This window comes from Silene latifolia, chromosome 7, assembly GCF_048544455.1.
Source record: "Silene latifolia isolate original U9 population chromosome 7, ASM4854445v1, whole genome shotgun sequence".
Classification (NCBI taxonomy): Eukaryota; Viridiplantae; Streptophyta; class Magnoliopsida; order Caryophyllales; family Caryophyllaceae; genus Silene; species Silene latifolia.
Window position 1 is genome coordinate 88423844 of NC_133532.1, and position 21719 is coordinate 88445562.

The window sequence follows — 21719 nt, forward strand, 5'->3', positions numbered from 1 at the left end:
TTATATGAAAGTGGAAAAAACAATGCAAGGCAATAATGTAAACGTGAATGCAAGCAAATGATATGCGACACAAAACCCTTCCCCAAACCAAATCGCACAATGTCCCCATTGTGCAAAATCATGTAATGAAGAAAAGAGAAATGGGAATTTGCGTAAACTGAAATAAGACATGAAGTGGAAATCAGGAACTTACAAGATTTTGAGCGCAGCAAAGGAAACCTCCCCAAACCAGCGTGAGCTAGGAGGTTTCAGTAGCCAGCAGTGCTACCAATAAGTACCTGAAAAGACAAATAAAGTACCACGCATAAAATCGAGAAGACAATTTTGAAGCGGTACATATGTGCATAATTAAGAAAACAGAAGAAATAAATAATTTGACGGAAGGTAAAGAGGAGTAGAAAACTCCCTTAAGCCCGCAAATCGACCAAACGCGGCAGAGGAGAGGTCGTGAACAAGTACAGCAGCGTCCTCGGTCGATCGACTAAGAATGGCAGTCGATCGACCAATGTGACAGGAACAGTAGCTCCTGGAAAGTGCAACTCAGTCGATCGACCAATGCGGCCAGTCGATCGACTGAGAATACTGCTGTACTCCTTATTTCTTCGTATTTGCTCAATAATTTGAGCTAATGAGCTCTAAAAACCTGCAAATGCACAGTAATACGCGCCCAAAATTGCGCAAAACCCAAAATAAAGTCTAAAGTACTTAAAAATCCTAAGCAAACAAAATAAAATGCGAAGTTTTGCGCACACAAAAGCAATAAAAAGTGTCCAACAAAAGCAAATAAAAAGTTTGTAAAACATGTGATCAACTAGTAGTTGATCAAGAACGGCCATGGAATGGCCCACTTTGTCGGCTTCTGGCTACTAGAGGTAGCCTCAACGGTGCTTATCTTATCAGCTGCACCCTTCTTCGCTTCCACGTCCGTATGGCTCAACGGATCAACACTATCATCATCTCCCTAGTCAATGATCTCTTCAGACTCGTCAGAATCCAAATCGGACTTCATTGCCTTGACTGGCTCGTCATCAACTTCCTCATCGGTGGCATAGCTAAGGCAACCAAGACCTCCTCGTGAAATGATTGGCTTCTTTGCAGCTGGAGTGACTTGCAGCTCTTCCTTCCACAAACCAGCTCCTGCAATATCAGAAATAGACAAATCTTCCTCCAATTTGCTCCCAATCTGGGGCGGAGGGGTTACAACAGGAATAGAGATAGGTAAATCAGGAAGCACAAAGTACGATTTCTTGTCAGAAACCGTATTACAAGTCACAGGCCACATGGGGTCCTTTTTCTTAGTCGGCTGGGCAAAAACAATAGAATGCTTGCCTACCTTAAAACTCAGGGTTCCTAGACCGACATCTATGACTGCACCAGCAGTGTGCAGAAATGGCCTACCCAAAATAATGGGAATATGGGCATCCTCAGGCATGTCAAATACCACGAAGTCGACGGGGAAGAAGAACTTCCCTATTTGGACAGGGATGTCCTCTAAGACTCCTATTGGCTGGACCGCAGATCGGTCAGCCATCTGTACTGTCATATCTGTTACTGCAAACCTCGTCAATTTGAGCTTCCTAGCTAAACTCAAAGGCATGACGCTTATACTAGCTCCTAAGTCACATAATGCCTTCTCAATAGAGAAGGTACCTATATTGTAAGGAACAGAAAAGCTACCCGGGTCCTCTAGCTTATGGGGTGCAGTATGAGACAAATAAGAGCAAGTTTCCTCAGTCAGTGCGACAGTATGCACTGTGTCGAGTGACTTTTTCTTAGACAGGAGTTGTTTCATGAATTTAGTGTAGGCAGGCACCTGATTGACCAACTCAAGGAAAGGAACTTGTACATTCAAACTACGAATAACCTTTTCAAATTTATTGAAAGATACCTATTCCTTTGTCGGCACTAGTCTCTCTGGATATGGGGCTGAAAGAAGTTGCTTGGCCCTCTCCTCTAAGTTGCGCATGCCGGTATCCGTGGACTTAGGTTGAAAGTCCACCACCTTCTCCTTATTGAAGCTTGAACCCTCCTCAGACCGTCTCAAATGTGAGCCATTGACCGACATTGGGTCGAACTTCGGAATCGGGACGGACCCATCAGCACTCGGGTCTTGCCCCAATATTTTCGGGATTGTCGAACCCCGGAACAAATGGTCTCTCAAATTATTGGGCATTGAAGGACGAAATTTCTCAATATCAACAGGGGTCTCAGTCGATCGACCACCTTGCTCAGTCGATCGACTGAGATGTACAGTTCTAGAAGCTCCTGTAACCCGCGCTTCAGTCGATCGACCGGGTATATCAGTCGATCGACTGATGTACCTGGTAGACGCCTTGTTCTTGTTATTTTTCGTTAAAGCTTTCTTTTGACTCGGTTCCGCTTCAACTTTTTCAGGGGCGTCCTCTACCATAGCAGGCCCCTCCAGGGTGGACCCGCTCCTCAAAGTGATGGCATTTAGGGTCTTCTTTTGGTCAGTTTGAGTCGGTAGGTGTCCGGGAGCTCGAGAGGTACTCTTACTAGCCAATTGAGCAATTTGGCTCTCTAGTAGCTTCATCCCGGCCTCTCTAGCTTGGGATTCCTTCAGCAACAGGTTCTTAAACTCAGCAAATTCAGAATTCTGTGTTTGTTGCTGCTGCGGCACATAAAGAGGTTTCTGATTTTATTGTTGCTTTTGATGAGGAGGCACATAAGCTTGCTGCTGCTGTGGAGGTGGAGTCGGGTTTTGGACATTCTGGCTGGTCCACCTTAAGTTAGGATGAACATTAGGCTCGTAGTAGGTGTTTGTCTGCCTATAGTGTTGAAAGGCAGCACAAGACTCGAAGGGACTGGGGCAATTCTCTGAGACATGTCCATCAGCTCCACATCTTTTGCAGACGAAAGGACCGTCTGTCACAGCATTTACATGGTAGATGCCTCCTTTTGAAGCTCCTCCCAGTTCATATTTGTCGAACCTTGCAGTGAGAGCTTCAAGTGCAGCCACAGAAGAGGATTCAACAGCTCTTCTTTGGTTCCCCCGGGAATTTCCATATTCAGCTTTGTGGGTGGCTAAATCATCAATGATCTTCCACCCTTTAGTCTCTCCCATATTCTCAGCAAATCGGCCATTGGCTGCAGCATCCAAGATGGCCCTCTGATCGTCATACAGTCCATTATAGAAATGATTGCACAAGCTCCATTTTTTGAAACCATGGTGCGGTATATTTCGCACCAGCTTCTTAAATCGGACCCATGCCTCGTGGAAGTTCTCATCCGACCCTTGTTTGAAACTCGTGATTTGAGCTCTAATAGCAATCGTCTTTGAAGCAGAAAAGTACTTCTTGTAGAATGCCAATGCCAAGGAATTCCAGTCGGTGATCCCATGAGCGGCTCGATCCGGATCTCTATACCACTCCCTTGCGATCACGGAGCGAGAAAATGAACATGGTCTCCTTGACCTGGTGCGGGTCACGCCGGGCTGGTGGGGATATGGAGCAGCAAATGAATCGATAAATGTCTCCATATGCTTAGCTTCATCCTCATTTGCAGCTCCCCCGAACTGGTTCTTCTCAACCAAACTGAGATAAGAAGGTTTCGGCTCGAATTTCCTGGCTTCCCCTGGTAATGTGAACCCTTTGTAAATATCTTCAGCTGATGGCTCTGAATAACTAGCTATAGTTGCTTCTTCAGCCATGATTGGGATTTCTGGAGAAGTAACTGTCTCAGCTGAAGAAATAGAAGCAGGAGATGTAGGTGGGTCTTCTTCGAATAGAGCGTTCTCGTAGTAACTTGACAGAGTACTCAGCTTTTCCTCTGTCGGCAATATCCTTTATGATCGTCTCAACTCGCGCAAAGATTTCTCTATCTCAGGATTTATGGTACTAATTCACCACCCTGTGACCTGCGCATAAGAGGAAACTACAAAAAGAATATAAGAAAAGTTTAAGGAACGGATGTCCCTTAAACTAAGAAAGACTAAAATAAAAGAACTAAAAATTAGAACTATTGCCTCCCCGGCAACGGCGCCAAAATTTGATACCCGTCGTTGTGAGTACCAAAAATAAGATTTATAATTTCCTATTAAGACTAACCTAGGCTAGTGGTAACAGGGTCGAACCACAAGGAGGCAGACGTAATTTCTAGCTGTCAAATAAAAGTCTAAGGTAACGAGTATGGGGGTTGATTTGGGTTGGTCTAAAGCTAAGAGTACATAAAGACAATAAACTAAAAAGATGGATTAAACAGATAAAGAAGGGGTACTAGGATGGTCGGTTCATTATAGCTTTGGCGGCAGCATACTAAGTCGGTCTGAATCAAACACATGTGAGGCGGGAAAACAAGAGGTCCTCTCGGTCCACTCTTAACAAATAGCATCTTTCGATCTCGCTATAGGTCCCTAATATCACTAATACTGACTCTCGTCCTAAAGAGTGACTAACGGTCTAAACTATACTTATCTTTCGATCTCAGCACAGTTTAGTCATTTTAATTGGTGGTCTAACAACTGTCTCTATCTTTCGATCTAATGGGCCAGTTATAAATTCAGCATCTAACTGGTCGCATGCATTCGATTCGTTAAATATAACATTTAAAATCAATTAAAACGAAAGGTAACCTCACGTGGTCAGTCGATCGACCAGGTATGGCGGTCGATCGACTGACACGCGAATTCAGTCCAAAATAATACTACGCCGCCTACGCTATAATTCGCCTACATCCTAGCACAATTAATCTAGCTACTCATGGTACTGATAAAAACAATAATAACAATATGAACTAATGAATTCATGCTTGGAGTATTCAAATAACAAATAGCGATAAACGATAATTGGCTTTGGATACTAACTAGCAATTCTATACTAACAATGAAATAAAACGAATTGAAATAGGGCAGGAAGAATACCGAGAATTGCAGAGGAACGATTGAGAATAAGAACGAAAATTCCAATGCTAAACAATATTCCAAAGCCTAATTATTTCTAAGAACAGTATGTAAAACTTAATGTAAAAACTCGATAAAAACTCAATGATTATTCTGATGTTCTAGGTTACGTTATATAGCAAACATACGTAACACTTATTATCAAAACCTAAACATAATGGGCTTGCGCTTCCTCGGTCTTTTAATTCTCGTCTGGGATAGCAGCTTGGTCGATCGACTGATGGTAGTGGTCGATCAACTGATCCTCAGTGTACAGTAGCTTCTGGAACCCACATGTTGGTCGATCGACTGAAGGTAGTGGTCGATCGACTGCTTGCGCTGCTACTTGACTTCTATAATCTCGTGGAATTGTCTTTTGGGCCTCAAAATGCGCACCAAGCTTGTTCCTTAAGTGAATTCTTCACGTCAAAATGCAATGCAGGATACTCGGGGATGGACTTAGCTTGATTTCCGCTGGATTCTTCACATTTCTGCAATAATGTACAAAAATACGGAAGTAGACGGAAATAGGGAGAAATGTAGCATAAACTACATGAATGAGCTCTGAAATGCGTGTAAAATGAGGTGCAAAACATCATATAAAAGACACGCATCAACCACCATGTTGCTATGGCTGGCTCGGGTGAGCAGCTAGGCTCCGTCTCCAATTCAGCATGGAATCCGTCTCAAAACAGCATGTAACCCATCTCAGTTTCAGCATGTAACTCCGTCGTAATTTCAGCATTGAACCCGACTTGAAATGAACTTGTAAGTGACGGATTTGAGCACAAATACGAGTATAATTCCGTTGGTATAAAGCATGGGTCTCGACTTCTAGTAGCATCTAGTACGAGTATGAAAACCCATCTTCAAATGAGCATATATGTAACACCCTGATAGAGTCAAATAGTGTCGGCCTAATTAGGTAATTTTAGTTGAATAAACTTGTCATAAAGCCGGTTTTGAATGTTAATCGTGGTATTTTCCGGTGATTCCACTTTTGTTGTAATTTGGATCATGTGAACTTGTTGGCGGTATTTACATCTCAAGGTAATTCAAGTACTTCATATTGGTAAGTTGAGATGAATGAATCATTTTGTACAAACCGACTCACAAGTCAAACCCGAGCCACGGTCAACCAAGGTGAAGAAGGAGAGCAAAAGGTAAGCCAAGGGAATAAGTTCAAAGTCAAGAAAAGTAAGCTAATGGAAGATTTGATGCCTTAGCATAGACAAACAAGAGCCAAAATGAAGAATTGAAAACTCGATTTCACAAGGGTCAACCTCAAATGGATATATCTCGAGTTCTAGAGCTCGTATTGACGCAAGACCAGTTGGAGGTGAAAGCTTGTGAACTTAGCTTTCCAACGGTAGGTCACATGCCTCGTTTGTCCAAGAAACGAGGGAGATATGGCCTTCGCAAGATGCTGCTGTCAGTTTGAAGCGCAGCCTGCGCAAATACGCGCTGCTATCGCAACTCTAGTTCCGTGTTTTGGGCTTTCTTAAGGGACTTAACCTAGATTCTCGTGCCTCCCTATATATATCTAGAATTTTGAGATCTAAAGGGACTAGTACTCACATTCACCTACCATCCTATCATCTCATCTAATCTCATTTTGAGGGTTCTAATCTTGTAATAATTTAGAAGACTATTTTCCATTCAAGTTGTAATCTTTCTTTGTTTTTGGGTTTTATGAAGACTATGGAAGGCTAAATCCTTCCCTACTTGGCGTAATCCATTGCAAGCTTTCATCTCTATCATTGTATTGACTCTTTAATCTCTACGCTTTCATTTATTTCAATTTCTAAGTTTGAATGTCATGATGAATGTTTTGTTGTGAGAAGTAATTACCCTTGCCTCTTTAATGTTCATCTATTGCTTGTTTATTGCAAAGTTCCTTGCTTTTGTGATAACTTGTTGATGCATCTCATGATTATTGATATCTTGGTTTAAAGTATCAACCCTTGTGAGTAGAAATTGATTGTATCATTGGGTTTGTTGGTTTAAACATATCTTTGTGATATCCCATTTACTTTCCTCTTGGTTTTGTTCTTCATGCTCTTGGTTACAATTCCTACATGGTTTAATGTTAGAATTTGTAGTTTAAGTAGGATCATCATTGTTGGCTTAGATAGTGGTAATCAATTGCTTGAGGATTGTTGTTGGGTAAATGAAATTGGAAAGAAAGAGTCTTGCTTTGAGAAAAGTTGGAACTTGTACGATTATACCAAGTATTCACCTCTTATAATTGTTACTTGCATACCAAGTGTTTGTTACCTTGTCTCATAGGAAAACTCACATCTCCTTGATTTTGTTACTTGTTTTCTCCATGCCAATTCTCCATATTTGTCCCTCTATTGTTGTTCATTGTTGATAACCATTGTTTGTTTATAGTCTTGTGCCTTGTCCATTTTCATTAGTCTTAATTCAAGTTTTTAGTCTTAAATCCCTTCTTTGGGTTCGACCCTTACTTCCCTTTACTACTATTCTTAATTGCATAGTGTAGAGTTGAGTTTGGTTTATAAATTGTTAATTTGATAGGTTAATTCTAGTATATTACGACACCTAGTTTTATGTGCTTATCAAATTTTGGCGCCGTTGCCGGGGAAGGCAATATAGCTGGAGCTTGTTTTTGAACTATTGATCTTTAATTAGTTTAGTTAGTCTTTGTAAATATTATGAGTTCTTTACTTGTTTGATTAAATGGCTCATATCTACTTTCCACAAGATGAGGGTGAATTGTTTTGCAATTACTTTGATAGAGTTGAGCAATATGTCTTGCAATGCAATTATTCTTATGAATTATGGGAGCTTGTCCATTTGGTCTATTATGGTTTAAATGAGGAGTGTAAGTTTCATGTGCATTGCTTGAGTAATAGAAAATTCCGTGAAGGGAATTATGAGGATCAATGGGAACTTTTTCAATATCTTGCCCATGATACTAGAGAACGGGAGTTGCAAAACTCTTCAATAGAAATCCAAGAATTGCTTTAAGTTCTTATAAAGGGTCAAAAGGGAATGAATCAATATTTTGATAGACAAATAGAGCCCAACACATTGGAAATGGACATCTTCAATAACCAAATGAACCAAATTCGTGGTGATATTGATGGAAATAAAATCGATGAAGAGGTTCTCCACACTTTAGACAATGAGTGTTTTGATGATAGTTCCTTTGATAAAGGGAATGGTCTTGAGGTTGAAAACCCAACTCCCTTTAATCTTGATACAAGCTACCCTTATAAAGAGTATTATTTTTGGGATGATGAGAGGGATGCTTATGTTTTCACCACACTTCCATGCCACTCCCCCGTTGTGGTATCTACCGACACCTTGTGCACTTGCGATGATGGTTCCTCGAGTAATAGTCATGTGGGTGAGGACGATTCCTCGTTACTTAGTGGCCTTGATAAGGAGTCATTGGGTCAAATTGTTGAAAAAGATGAACATGAAGGAAGTAAGGTTGAGGAAGAGGTTGTTTGCACCTTTGACAACTCTTATTTTGAGGATTTATTTGATGAGGAAGATGATTTGTGTGACTTGAAACCTTCTTTGGCCTTACCATCCATTGAGATCCCTATCCACATTCCTTGTACCGAAGTTGACGTCTCACACCTTGGAAACAACTCTTTGGTCTGTAGTAACTCTTACCCGGAATTGACCTTTAAAGAATCGGGAAGTGAGGTGTTTGAGAAGAATGACCAAGAAGCAATGATTTTTGAGGTGGTTGGGATAGAAAAAGAGAAGGTGGAGGCTCTTGAAGACATGATTTGGGAACCTCCAAAGCCTATGAAACTTGTAAGTGTGGGGGTCAAGGAAGATGCTAAAGAAGAAATGGAAAATGAGTTTGTAGAGGTATACCCCCTCAAGGAGGAACCACCTCAAATTTGTTTTGAAAAGCCATCAAGCTTATCACCCAAAGAAGCTCATAAATCCCATCATTCTTACTTGGTTTTTACAAAGTTCATCCCATCATTCAAAGAACCTTATCGTGACAAGAAACCGTTCCTTAGGCATGCAAAGTTGAAATATGTGTCTTGTGCACACTCGATCCTTACTTATGCTTGCTATGTGGGTGATCTATACTATGGTCATGCTTCTTGTTTATGGGCTAGTGTGTATGACAAGTTACTAAGGGCGTTGCGTTGTTCCGCTCTTGATTCTTGAAGAAGAAAAATGTTGAAAAGGCGTCGAGCAAACGACGAAAGCGCTTTACGGGAGGCAACCCGTACTCCTTTCACATTTCTTTACTCTCCTTTGCTTTTCTAGTACTCTCCTCCACATTGAGGACAATGTCGAAACTAAGTGTGGGGGAGGAGTTTGGTTGTAACATATGTAAGCTTTATTTCATGTTTTGATGCATCTTTTTGAAAAAAAAAAAAAAAAAAATTGAAAATTCCGTCTAGGTGAAAACCCACAAGGGTGGGCACCTTGGCAAGATTGGAAAAGGTGGCCGAGGACGGAATGAAAACCCGAAAGGGCATTCCGGGCAAAATGAAAAATATAGAAGCGAGCCACCATGAGAGGAAAGGAAAAGCTAAGGTGAAAACCCGAAAGGGCACCTTAGGCAAAATGAGGGATTTTCAACAACAAAATCGAAAAATTGAAAAATGCAACACCAAAAAGATGGAGGGATAAGAAGGGAGCAATAAGGAGGATTTAGGAAGGAGGCTAGATTTAGGATTTAATTTCTTTTTGAGTCAAAGAAAATTGCTTCAAATTGGTGGTTTTTCATGTTGGCTACTAGGTTGTTGATCTTTATTGGTGTTTGGCCAACTTAGTAGCATAACTTGCATTGCTTGGAGTGATAAGGGGGTGATATAAGGGGAGTATGAATGATTTGGAGGATTGTGTAGGTCACTTTGCTATTGCCTTGGGATTAGGCAAGAGTGACCATTACTACTTTGATATAAGAAGGGTGGAGTTGCGTGATGAGTCGGAGTTGGTGGTGTGTCGTGTCCTTGTTTGAGGGAGATATAAGACGGGGGAGTGAGTGAAGAGTTTGTGTCAACTTTGAGTCTAGATTTTCTTTTTAATTGGTGGTTGTTCAAGAGGGAGATATAAGAAGGAAGAGGTAAGGGAAGAGTGATCATTTACACCCTTGCTCACTTGTAGACTTGCTCAATTGTTTGTCTAGTGTTTTGCTCGGGACGAGCAAAAGTCTAAGTGTGGGGGTATTTGATAGAGTCAAATAGTGTCGGCCTAATTAGGTAATTTTAGTTGAATAAACTTGTCATAAAGCCGGTTTTGAATGTTAATCGTGGTATTTTCCGGTGATTCCACTTTTGTTGTAATTTGGATCATGTGAACTTGTTGGTGGTATTTACATCTCAAGGTAACTCAAGTACTTCATATTGGTAAGTTGAGATGAATGGATCATTTTGTACAAACCGACTCACAAGTCAAACCCGAGCCACGGTCAACCAAGGTGAAGAAGGAGAGCAAAAGGTAAGCCAAGGGAATAAGTTCAAAGTCAAGAAAAGTAAGCTAATGGAAGATTTGATGCCTTAGCATAGACAAACAAGAGCCAAAATGATGAATTGAAAACTCGATTTCACAAGGGTCAACTTCAAATGGATATACCTCGAGTTCTAGAGCTCGTATTGACACAAGGCCAGTTGGAGGTGAAAGCTTGTGATCTTAGCTTTCCAACGGTATGTCACACGCCTCGTTTGTCCAAGAAAGGAGGGAGATATGGCCTTCGCAAGATGCAAGCTGTCAGTTTGAAGCGCAGCCTGCGCAATTGTTTGCGCAGCCTGCGCAATTGTTTGCGAAGCCTGCGCAAATACGCGCTGCTATCGCAACTCTAGTTCCGTGTTTTGGGCTTTCTTAAGGGACTTAACCTAGATTCTCATGTCTCCCTATATATATCTAGAATTTTGAGATCTAAAGGGACTACTACTCACATTCACCTACCATCCTATCATCTCATCTAATCTCATTTTGAGGGTTCTAATCTTGTAATAATTTAGAAGACTATTTTCCATTCAAGTTGTAATCTTTCTTTGTTTTTGGGTTTTATGAAGACTATGGAAGGCTAAATTCTTCCCTACATGGTGTAATCCATTGCAAGCTTTCATCTTTATCATTGTATTGACTCTTTAATCTCTACTCTTTCATTTATTTCAATTTCTAAGTTTGAATGTCATGATGAATGTTTTGTTGTGAGAAGTAATTACCCTTGCCTCTTTAATGTTCATCTATTGCTTGTTTATTGCAAAGTTCCTTGCTTTTGTGATAACTTGTTGAAGCATCTCATGATTATTGATACCTTGGTTTAAAGTATCAACCCTTGTGAGTAGAAATTGATTGTATCATTGAGTTTGTTGGTTTAAACATATCTTTGTGATATCCCATTTACTTTCCTCTTGGTTTTGTTCTTCATGCTCTTGGCTACAATTCCTACATGGTTTAATGTTAGAATTTGTAGTTTAAGTAGGATTATCATTGTTGGCTTAAATAGTGGTAATCAATTGCTTGAGGATTGTTGTTGGGTAAATGAAATTGGAAAGAAAGAGTCTTGCTTTGAGAAAAGTTGGAACTTGTAGGATTATACCAAGTATTCACCTCTTATAATTGTTACTTGCATACCAAGTGTTTGTTACCTTGTCTCATAGGAAAACTCACATCTCCTTGATTTTGTTACTTGTTTTCTCCATGCCAATTCTCCATATTTGTCCCTCTATTGTTGTCCATTGTTGATAACCATTGTTTGTTTATAGTCTTGTGCCTTGTCCATTTTCATTAGTCTTAATTCAAGTTTTTAATCTTAAATCCCTTCTCTTGGGTTCGACCCTTACTTCCCTTTACTACTATTCTTAATTGCATAGTGTAGAGTTGAGTTTGGTTTATAAATTGTTAATTTGATAGGTTAATTCTAGTATATTACGACACCTAGTTTTATTGCTATCACACCCCCATTTATTCATGAGCCTTTAGCTAGGCCTCCCAAGCAAATAGGACTGTTACCATCTCTATTTCTCGAGGCAGTGAATAACAAAGATAACAAACCAAAGTACTTTACATAAAATAACGATTAAAGGTTTTATTACAATTGTCAATTTGATTAAATTAAACTATAATAATACAATTTACAACGAAGCGGAAATAAATAAATTTACATAAATAGTGTTAAGTCAAATTAAAGTGATCTAGACAACAGCTACAGTCCAGGTCTGGCTCACGTCCCAATGCTCGCAAGTCAGCTAATCTCAAGTACCTGACAGTCAATCTGCTCCCCAATTATTGGTTCATCATAAGTGTTTACAGAATACACTGTCAACCAAACGGTTGAGAATGGATAAATATTAACAACAATAATTAACAATAGATAATTCAATCTCATACACATGGCACCACTCCCATAACAACGTGCTCCATCTTATGACATGACACCCCTCCCTTAACAGCGTGCTCATGTCACCATGGTACCTCCCCTTAACAATGTATCGCCTTTCCTCTACAATAGTACCCCTCCCTCAACAACGTACACATTACGGTTCATCTCAGAATACAACTCCCTTAGCAACGTACTTCTGACAACAACACCTCCCATCACAATTCCACATTCATAAGAACAATCAACAATAGTAATTAATCACATCACGTCACAATTCCACATCCACAATAATAACAACAATAATAAAGCATAATATAATTTCTCCCTTTCCAACAATTGCAACAATATTAATATGTAAACAATTCGTCTCAATATACCATCCACAATAACACATAATAAAGTTGAGTAGGATATACCCCTACCTGGCAACCAAGTACTCCAATTAAAAGCAATCCAATCGACTAATATATTTATTCAACGAAACCGACATCTTGAGGCATAAATAATAATTACAATTACTAATCTATCAACAAAATAACGATTAAGACAATAATCTACCCCAAAATCCCGCAAAATCCCCCAAAACAACGCCCAAATCGCACGGTCAAACCCCCGGTCAAGGCGGTCAATGTCAGTAAATAGCAGCTCCATGTGGTCAAGGACAGTGGTGGTCAACAGTGGTTGGTCAATGGTCAACTTACATATGTAAACAATTGACTAAAGCGAGGTTTAGAATACTTACGGAATTTATTCTTAAGGTAATAAGGATGAAGAAGGTTCCTTATCTCTCTAGTCTCTTTCTCTCTTTCTCTCTCTCTATATTTATATATATATATATATATATATATATATATATATATATATATATATATATATATATATATATATATATATTGTGATTTGTAATTGTAAGCAATGTTGTTAGGATCGTGATTCTACTTTGAATCGTTCGGGTTACTTGAGATCGGTTCGGATCGTACATGATGTAACTCCTATTTGTGCATATTTAGTCCCCTAACTAGCCTTAGCCCCTATGCTTTTTAGTATGTATTAGGGTCGTTTCTTGTCTTTAGCTTCCTTCTATGCATATTCTATGAGGTTTGGTGTCTTTTGTAGGAGAAGAGCACTAACTTGGCTTAACGGAGTAAAACTGAGCTAAATTGATAATATCTTACGACCAAGCATCGAAGAGGAGACTAACACTAAAGGCCTAAGTTAATAAAACAATGAAATGGGCAATGACAAAAGACCCCCATGGCTCCTCAATGACCCCCACGGATCACGAGGCATCCAAGTAAGAAGAAGAAGAAAAGCATTTGAAGACGGGCGACCCAAAGTCGGTCCGGGCGTCCCCAAGCTCTGGACGGGCGTCCCCCATGCCAGGTCGGGCGTCTCCCCATACAGCATGATTATCTTCGAGAAGAGGTCGAGCGTCCCCTTCCAGGACTTGCAAGGCTTTGGACGTAAATTAAAGGGTCTAATCGTCATTTAAGCCCTTAGTTAACCTAATCCTTATATGACTATATATACTCTCTTTGTAATAAATTGAGGTTAAGTCCTCTTAGTTGGGATTAAGCCCTCTTAGTGTAGGAAAAGTCCCTTTTAGATTAGATTAAGCTCTCATTAGGAGTAGATTAGAATAGATTAAGGATTTAATCATTACGAAAATTACACTTTAATCTTCTCTTATTTATTGTTCAAGATTTCTTACTGGGTAATTGAAGATTATTGGGTTATTATTTGGAGAATTGATAACTCTTCATAAATCAATCAAGTTCTCTTCTATTATTCTTTCCTTTCCATTTGTTCATCTTAAGATTGGTATAATTTCTTCACTCTTTACTTAATTGTTGCTTATTGTTTCACTCTTTCATCATGTTTATACTTGTTAAGATGATTGACACCATTGTTAACATGTTTTCCATGATAATGAGTGAGTAGTTTCCTAACTTGGGATTAGTGGTGGATTAGGGGAGTAATCATAGGATAAATCTATGCTTAATGAGTTCATATGAATGCTTGCTTATTGTACATTCAACTTATGCACATGTTATGTTTGATGAAATGCTTGATTGACAACCTAGCATGATTCTCTTATCCTTTCAACAAGACATGTAAGACATAAACTAACTCAAGACTTATTAGACCATGCATATAGTTGAATAGGAAGAATTAAGTCGACTTGTAGGTGTTGTAAAGTCTTGACCGACTCGGCTCCGAGACCCAAAACTTCCTAGGAGTTGTAAGATATAAACTAACTCGGTTCTAACAATAATAATTTCTTACATCTATATGACTCATTTATGCCATTTCATCATGATTCCCCTATGATCCCATGATTCCCTAGTATTGTTAATCATTTGTTCACATTCTTGTTTTTATCGCTTGTTTTACCTTTCATTGCTTTTTACTGCTTTCATTAGTATAGAATCATCAACCCAAACCAATTGTTACACTAGCATAAATTGAGATAGATAGACTTAGAACCAAAAGCACACCGTCCCGTGGATCGACCTCGACTTAACCCTTATCTAGTTGTTTGTTGAGAATATAAATGTGTTTGATTGGGTGAACAACGACCCGCTCACTATCAGTACGATTCTACGATTCTCGCTAGTTTAGGCATGATTTATGGAACACAAAAACTCCGGAGAGACGGTCTCTCAATAGCGTTATTGAGAGACCTCTCACATGATGGGGTGACGGACCCACTGAATTTCTTTTTTCCCTATTATGTCTCCCACTAAATTAGTGGGAGACAGTCTCTCATGAGACCTACTGTTGATGGAAGGGATCTCACAAATATGTAAATTAACTATAAAATAACATAAATGAAGTATTGATTAAATAATTATAAAAGCCACTATAGTGTTTTTGAACAAAAGAATTGATAATTTAACCGCTAATGTCACCATTGCTAGTTTACAGCAACTAAGGACAAAAATGTTGAAAAAATACTGAAAGGGACAATTATAATCTCGGACAACATACTAATAATATCAACACTAGTTATCCAATTATTGTTGAAAAAATAGTGACAAGGACAATTGGACTCTCGGACAATATACTAATTCAACACTAGTCATCAAAGCTTATTTAGGGTTCGTGGGTGATAAGTAATTAATGGCAGGAGATTGCTGAATGTTAAATTGGGAGTTGGGGTTCGTGGGTATTTGACAAAAGAAATAGAATTAGAAAGTTAGGTTTTTCAGTTTAGTTGGGGCTTATTTTTACGTCTTTTTACTTCATTTTTCTTATTTTTGTTAGTCAAACGGGTTAACATAACTAAATGGCCACTTAAGTCAACTAAAGGAAGGGAATTAGGAATGTAATAGGCCTTAAAAAGTTGTAAGAACATGTGGCACATTGGCCCATTACATGAAAAGGCATTTATTATAAGCAAAACATAGAATCATGCGATTCTACAACGATTATACGACTCTACGATTCTGACTGATTCAACTGCGATTCTATCCCATAACGATCCTATGAGCGACCTGGATCGTTTATCTATTTTTGGATCATAGAATCGTATGATTCTGCGATCCGGACCACGATTTTAACAACATTGATTGTAAGCTATAGAGTATAAAGTGATGGATGAATGAGGTATATATAGTGACAAGGGAAGTTTTTAGGAAGTTTCTAGATTGTATGATATAATAATATAATAAGAATAAAATATCTAAGTTAGGTGGAATAAATAAATAAATAAATAATAATAATAATAATAATAATAATAATAATAATAATAATAATAATAATAATAATAATAATAATAATAATAATAATAATAATAATAATAATAATAATAATAATAATAATTGAAATAGGATATAATATTATTATAATATTAGGAATACTCTAGGAAAGTGCGGAATTAGGAAAAAAAAGAGTATTAACACGTAACATTGCTCAGGGAGTTCAGCTTTGCGCAATGATTTGTTCAAATAGCTGCCATTTATTCGTTACTTATCGATATTAAGCTTGTGACCATGCGTTGGAAAGCTATCACAATAAGCTTTCACCTCCAATTTGAATCACCATCGTAGGAGCTCTACAACTCTAGATATTCTCGTTTCAAAATACCCCTAAAACAAGTGATCACATTTCCATATTTGACACATTTGTGCAAGCTTCCTATTAACCTTTCATAGTCTACCTTGTAACTTTAGACACACACAAAGGGTCTTATAACCATAGAATATGACGGGTATTATATTCTTCCCTCCTTAAAAATGAACTTCGTCCTCGATGTTCGTCCATACTCCCTATCACTCAGAACCTAATCTACTTACACTTGTACGATAATCAAAATGCTATCGTTACTAACTCACATTACGAGACTAATTATACATATTACTCAACTATATATGCCATTAACTTCAGTAGTATTACATTTTACCTCTCTTTAAACAAACTGCGTCTCGAAGTTTTCTATCTGTCCCAACACCAACAAATAACATAATTTTATCCACCACTCTCACCCACACACTCAAGTACAAACTTCACAAATACATTCTACCCAACTCACATTTCCATCCAAATGCTACAACAAAATACCAACAAATTCACTACACTTATCCATCTATCAATCCAAATTATCGCTCTTACTATTTATTTCTCACGACTCGGCTATTTTCTCTTTGCTACTTAATCAATTCCCAATAATTCATAATAATATTTTTCCTTAAAGCATACTTCAATTATTCCCTCTCTCATCTACACTTTATTCATATTCGTCTATTCCCAATCCTCTCTTACCAAAATTAAATTCAAACAATCATTAACATTCCATATAAAACAAATTATACTAAATACAATTCTTGTAACACCCCCATTTAATCAGGAGCCTTTAGTTAGACATTCCCAACTAAATACGACTGTTACCATCTCAGTTTCCCGAGGCAGTGAGTACAAATTAAAACAAAACCAAAGTACTTTATTAAAACTTACTAGTCAACACTTTTATTACAATTTATTAATATAACTTAACTAATTATATTACAAACTTGCAGCGGAAATAAATACAACTGAGTAATAAGATAACTAAGTGATCTAGACTTCTAGGTAGTCTTGCCAAGTCCTCACGCAACCCCATAAGTTCCCAAGTCAGCTACTGTAACACCCCATATTTTTGGCTAAATTTAAAACTTACATTTACATACAAAACTGGCCGAAATACGGGATATTATAATTAATATACAAAGTCTCTTATTACAAATCCTTTTAAAAATAAATAATACAAAATGGAACAAGAAACTTTATAAAGTCTTTAATAAAAACCTTCTCTTGAAATAAAAATCCTTTTGAACAGCAGCGGAAGTAACCTGAAATAAAACCAGAAGACAGAAAGGAACTACCCCCATGACGAGTAGCCCCGAAGGGAGAAAACACGTCAGCCGGAAAGCTGAGTAACAGATAATAGCTCAATATAAGCAACTTAATTTTGGTCATGGCGTGGAAACATACACACGTAAAAATAAAAATAAACACGGAGAATAATAAAAACACTCCCCGTTAACTAATCGCAACCTCAAACTAATACTATCTTATTCCTCTAATACCTCTATTATTTCCATTCAACATAACTAATCACGTCTCAACTAATTACTCCGTCTTACTCATTATTACATCCAACTCATTACCCCGTCTCATAATATAATACTCCACAGTAATCAAGTATCGTATTCTTATCGTCGACCCTAAGACCATGGATGGGGTGAGTGAACTGGCGGTAAACCGCGAAACAATACTTCCATCTCAACGTCGATTTCAAACTCATAGAACATAACTCAATAACCAGGGTCACTCCGGACCGTAAAACACAATATGGAACAACGGCCCCATAACTCAATACCAGTAACCAATATCCATCTCAATATCAATGTCATATTGTCAAATGTTCTTTAAAGAACTGCTCAACACTTAGAGTACAAAATTCTAAGCTACTCACCCACGAATCAAGTTCAAAGGAATCGACAATAAAAATTACAATACCAAAATAAAACCAAGGCTCGCCTAATCACGTTTAAGGCAATAATGCACAATCCATACCCACATGGCCATATACTGAGATCTAACTCAAACGCCTAAATCCATATCACTAAATTAGATTACGACTAACAAAATTCCAAATATAGCTTGTTAGTAAATCATGCTATACCATTATCCACTCCAACTAGTCAGCCCTTTTCCAATCAACCAAATACTCTCTTTTTATCACCCAAATAATCCAAACGAACCACAACAGTACTCCGCTATCCAAACTACTTCTCGCTTTAAACACTGTTTAATATAACCTAATGCATACACAATAAAACGATAGAAAAATATATAGTATTATTACTATTATTTCAGCAATTCAATGACTAACCCCAATCAAAAGTAACAATTAATTAACAAGGCTAAATTAGCAGATAAGCATATAACCTCGAAATAGGATCGGTAGAATCGTGTTACCTTATCCGCAAAATTGTTAACTCATAAGATGCTAAAAAGTATTTGACCCAAAGCTGTTGATTTTACCATGAAGACAAAGCTAATGATGATGATGATGATGATGACAAGGCAACAATGAATCAACAGATAATGGTGGCTGATAATGGTAGACGATGATGACTAAACAAAGTCCGTTGCGGCGACGTTAGATATATAATTTGTAAGTATATTATACAATGGGTTTAAGAGAGCAGGAGAATGACGAAAGCAATTGACAAATTTCACGTTAGAATGAAAGACGCGGGAGAAAACGAAGAGGTTGATAAGGGTAAACAATTATAAGCCAAGAAACTTAGGGTTGTTAATATAGGACGATAATAGGAAAACTATTAATAATACGAAAACAAGGAAAGCTAAAGAGCCAAAAGCTCACCGATGAGTTTAACGAACCAAAAAAGGACTTTAAGAATTACTTATTTACTTAAAATCACTTATTACATTTTGCAAAATAGTCCACACCGCTTAATACTCGAAACAAGAGTTCTGAAATATTTTGAGTATTACAATGTTCCCTCTTAAAAGGAACTTCGCCCCCGAAGTTCGATTTGAAAATAAAATAAATTGAAAATTTGAGTGGTATTACATTCCACCCTCCTTAAAAATAAAGTTCGTCCTCGAACGTAAAATTTTCAAAATGAATAAATTGACAACTCAAAATAAAAGAAAAGTTTCAAAAGTTAAAAGGGCGGTGCTAAGATGAGACGATCTATACACCTAACCAAGAAAGAACCCCCTCTGATACCACTTTGTAACACCCCCCATTTATCCAGAAGTCTTTAGCAAGACATCCCAAGTAAATGAGAGTGTTACCATCTCAGTTTCACGAGGTAGTGAATAACAAATTATAACAAACCAAGGTACTTTAAATTAAAACATTAGTGAATACATGTTTATTACAAAATAACCAACTAAAACTTAATATAAATTATTACAACTTGCAGCGGAAATAAATAAAGTGATATAATGATTCTATGTGATCTAGACTTCAACAACGGTCCAAGTCGAGCTCTCACCCCAATGCTCCCAAGTCACCTAATCTTTAGTACCTGTCAAAACTGCTCCCCATAAAACGGTTCACCGCAGGTGTTCACGAATACACGGTCAACCACGAGGTTGAGTAGGATAATCACACAACATTAAATATACAAACTAACAGATGTAAACTAGTCGAATAAATACCATTACCAATTCCCATCATAACCACACTAGTCGTCCCGGTCCGTGACCGAGGCTCCACCACACCGTCGTCCCGCCAACTCCTGGCCCGGGGATAAGCACAAATGTTGTCCCAGTTCGAGATTGAGAATAATCTCATAACTCATTGTCGTCCCGGTCCGAGACTGAGGATAATCTCATAACAATCTCATGTCCCGCAATATAAACACAAATGTCGTCTCAGTCCGAGACCGGGGATAACCGATAAAATAGTATGCTAATATGAATAATCCAATCCAATAATAAATAACCACAATAATCTAAAAATAATAATTTACGCATCCATTCTATCCCACAAAAGAAAACGAGTTGAGTAGTTATCCTACCTGGCAAGCGAATACTCCAATTACGCACCCAATTATGCAATCCAATAAATAAAGCAATCTGATCCGATTATAATTCGTCACAACCGTCACCTAATCAAAATATTATAATTCAATTCAATTATTTATTTATTTATTTATTCCTTTTATTTAATTATTTAAAATAATTATTTATTATTATAATTATTAAAGGTTACGATATTAAAAACCCGCTTATGAAACGAACCCGAGTCACCCGAATTACCCACTTAAAACCCGTCACCAAACACACCAAAATAAACCCGTCTCAATAAACAATGAAACCAAACCCATTTACCCAAACAACCCGTAAAACACAAACCCACATACTCCATATTACACGACAAAATCGTGTTTGACAACCCTTCTAAACCCGCCAATATCCGACACCCCTAGCCACCATCGTCACCACCCAAACCTGCCACCTCTAGCCTACTCCACGATGTAACCCGACCATCAATAACCACCAACTAAACCACCCAGAACAGACCACACAACCTCGCCCTAAACACTATAACGAAACTACTAATACCGAAAACCCAACACTTATTCTAACCCGCTACCATCAACACCACACGGCAACATACCACCTATGGCCTCCACCGTCGTCACCACTGACTCACGGTGGTTCCAGGTGTGTCCCTACCGTTCCCTCGAAATGTCTGCACCACCACCACAACTCCCTAAAACCAACAGCAACAACGACAATACCTCCTTCCCTGTTTCCCCTGCTCTATGCGAGATTCCAGTGAACAACCATCCCAAATCACCACGCAAACCACCATTAACACCACCTTATGGCTCGACTAATGATCGTGAACCCAGCCAACCCCAGTTCGAGTCTAACAAGTCAAAGCAATCGTGTCTAAAACGGTTCAAACGTGTTTAGCAATACCATGCCCTATCGCATGTTTTCCGGCCACCACCGTACCGAGCACCACGTCCGGCCACCCTATTCCACCCAACATGGTCGACTCACCACCCTGGTACCAACCCTAGCCAAGCCTATGTCAGCCACGACTGAAAAAGGTTCAAAACAATACAAAACTCGCAGCACAACCATCCCTCGAAACTCGCCTGAAAAGCCCCTTTCCCGAGGTCCCTAGTGGTCAACAGTGGGTCATGGTCAATCCCTGGTGTCCCACGGTCACAACGGTACTTACGGCCTGATCTATGGTGGTCTAGATTACAAATTATAGCAAAGCAAAGTGTATACATGAAACGGTTTAAAGTATTACCTTGAGGCGATAATAAAAGTTAATTTCTTGTTTTTCTCTTCCTTAATTCTCTTCTACTTTATTTTAGATCTATTCCTCCTTCTTTTATGAATTGTGTTCAGATTTATTACGTATTTATAGTCTATGTTTAGGTTGTATAAGATACCAATTAGGAAATCGTTGCCTTATTACAATTATACAATTATTAT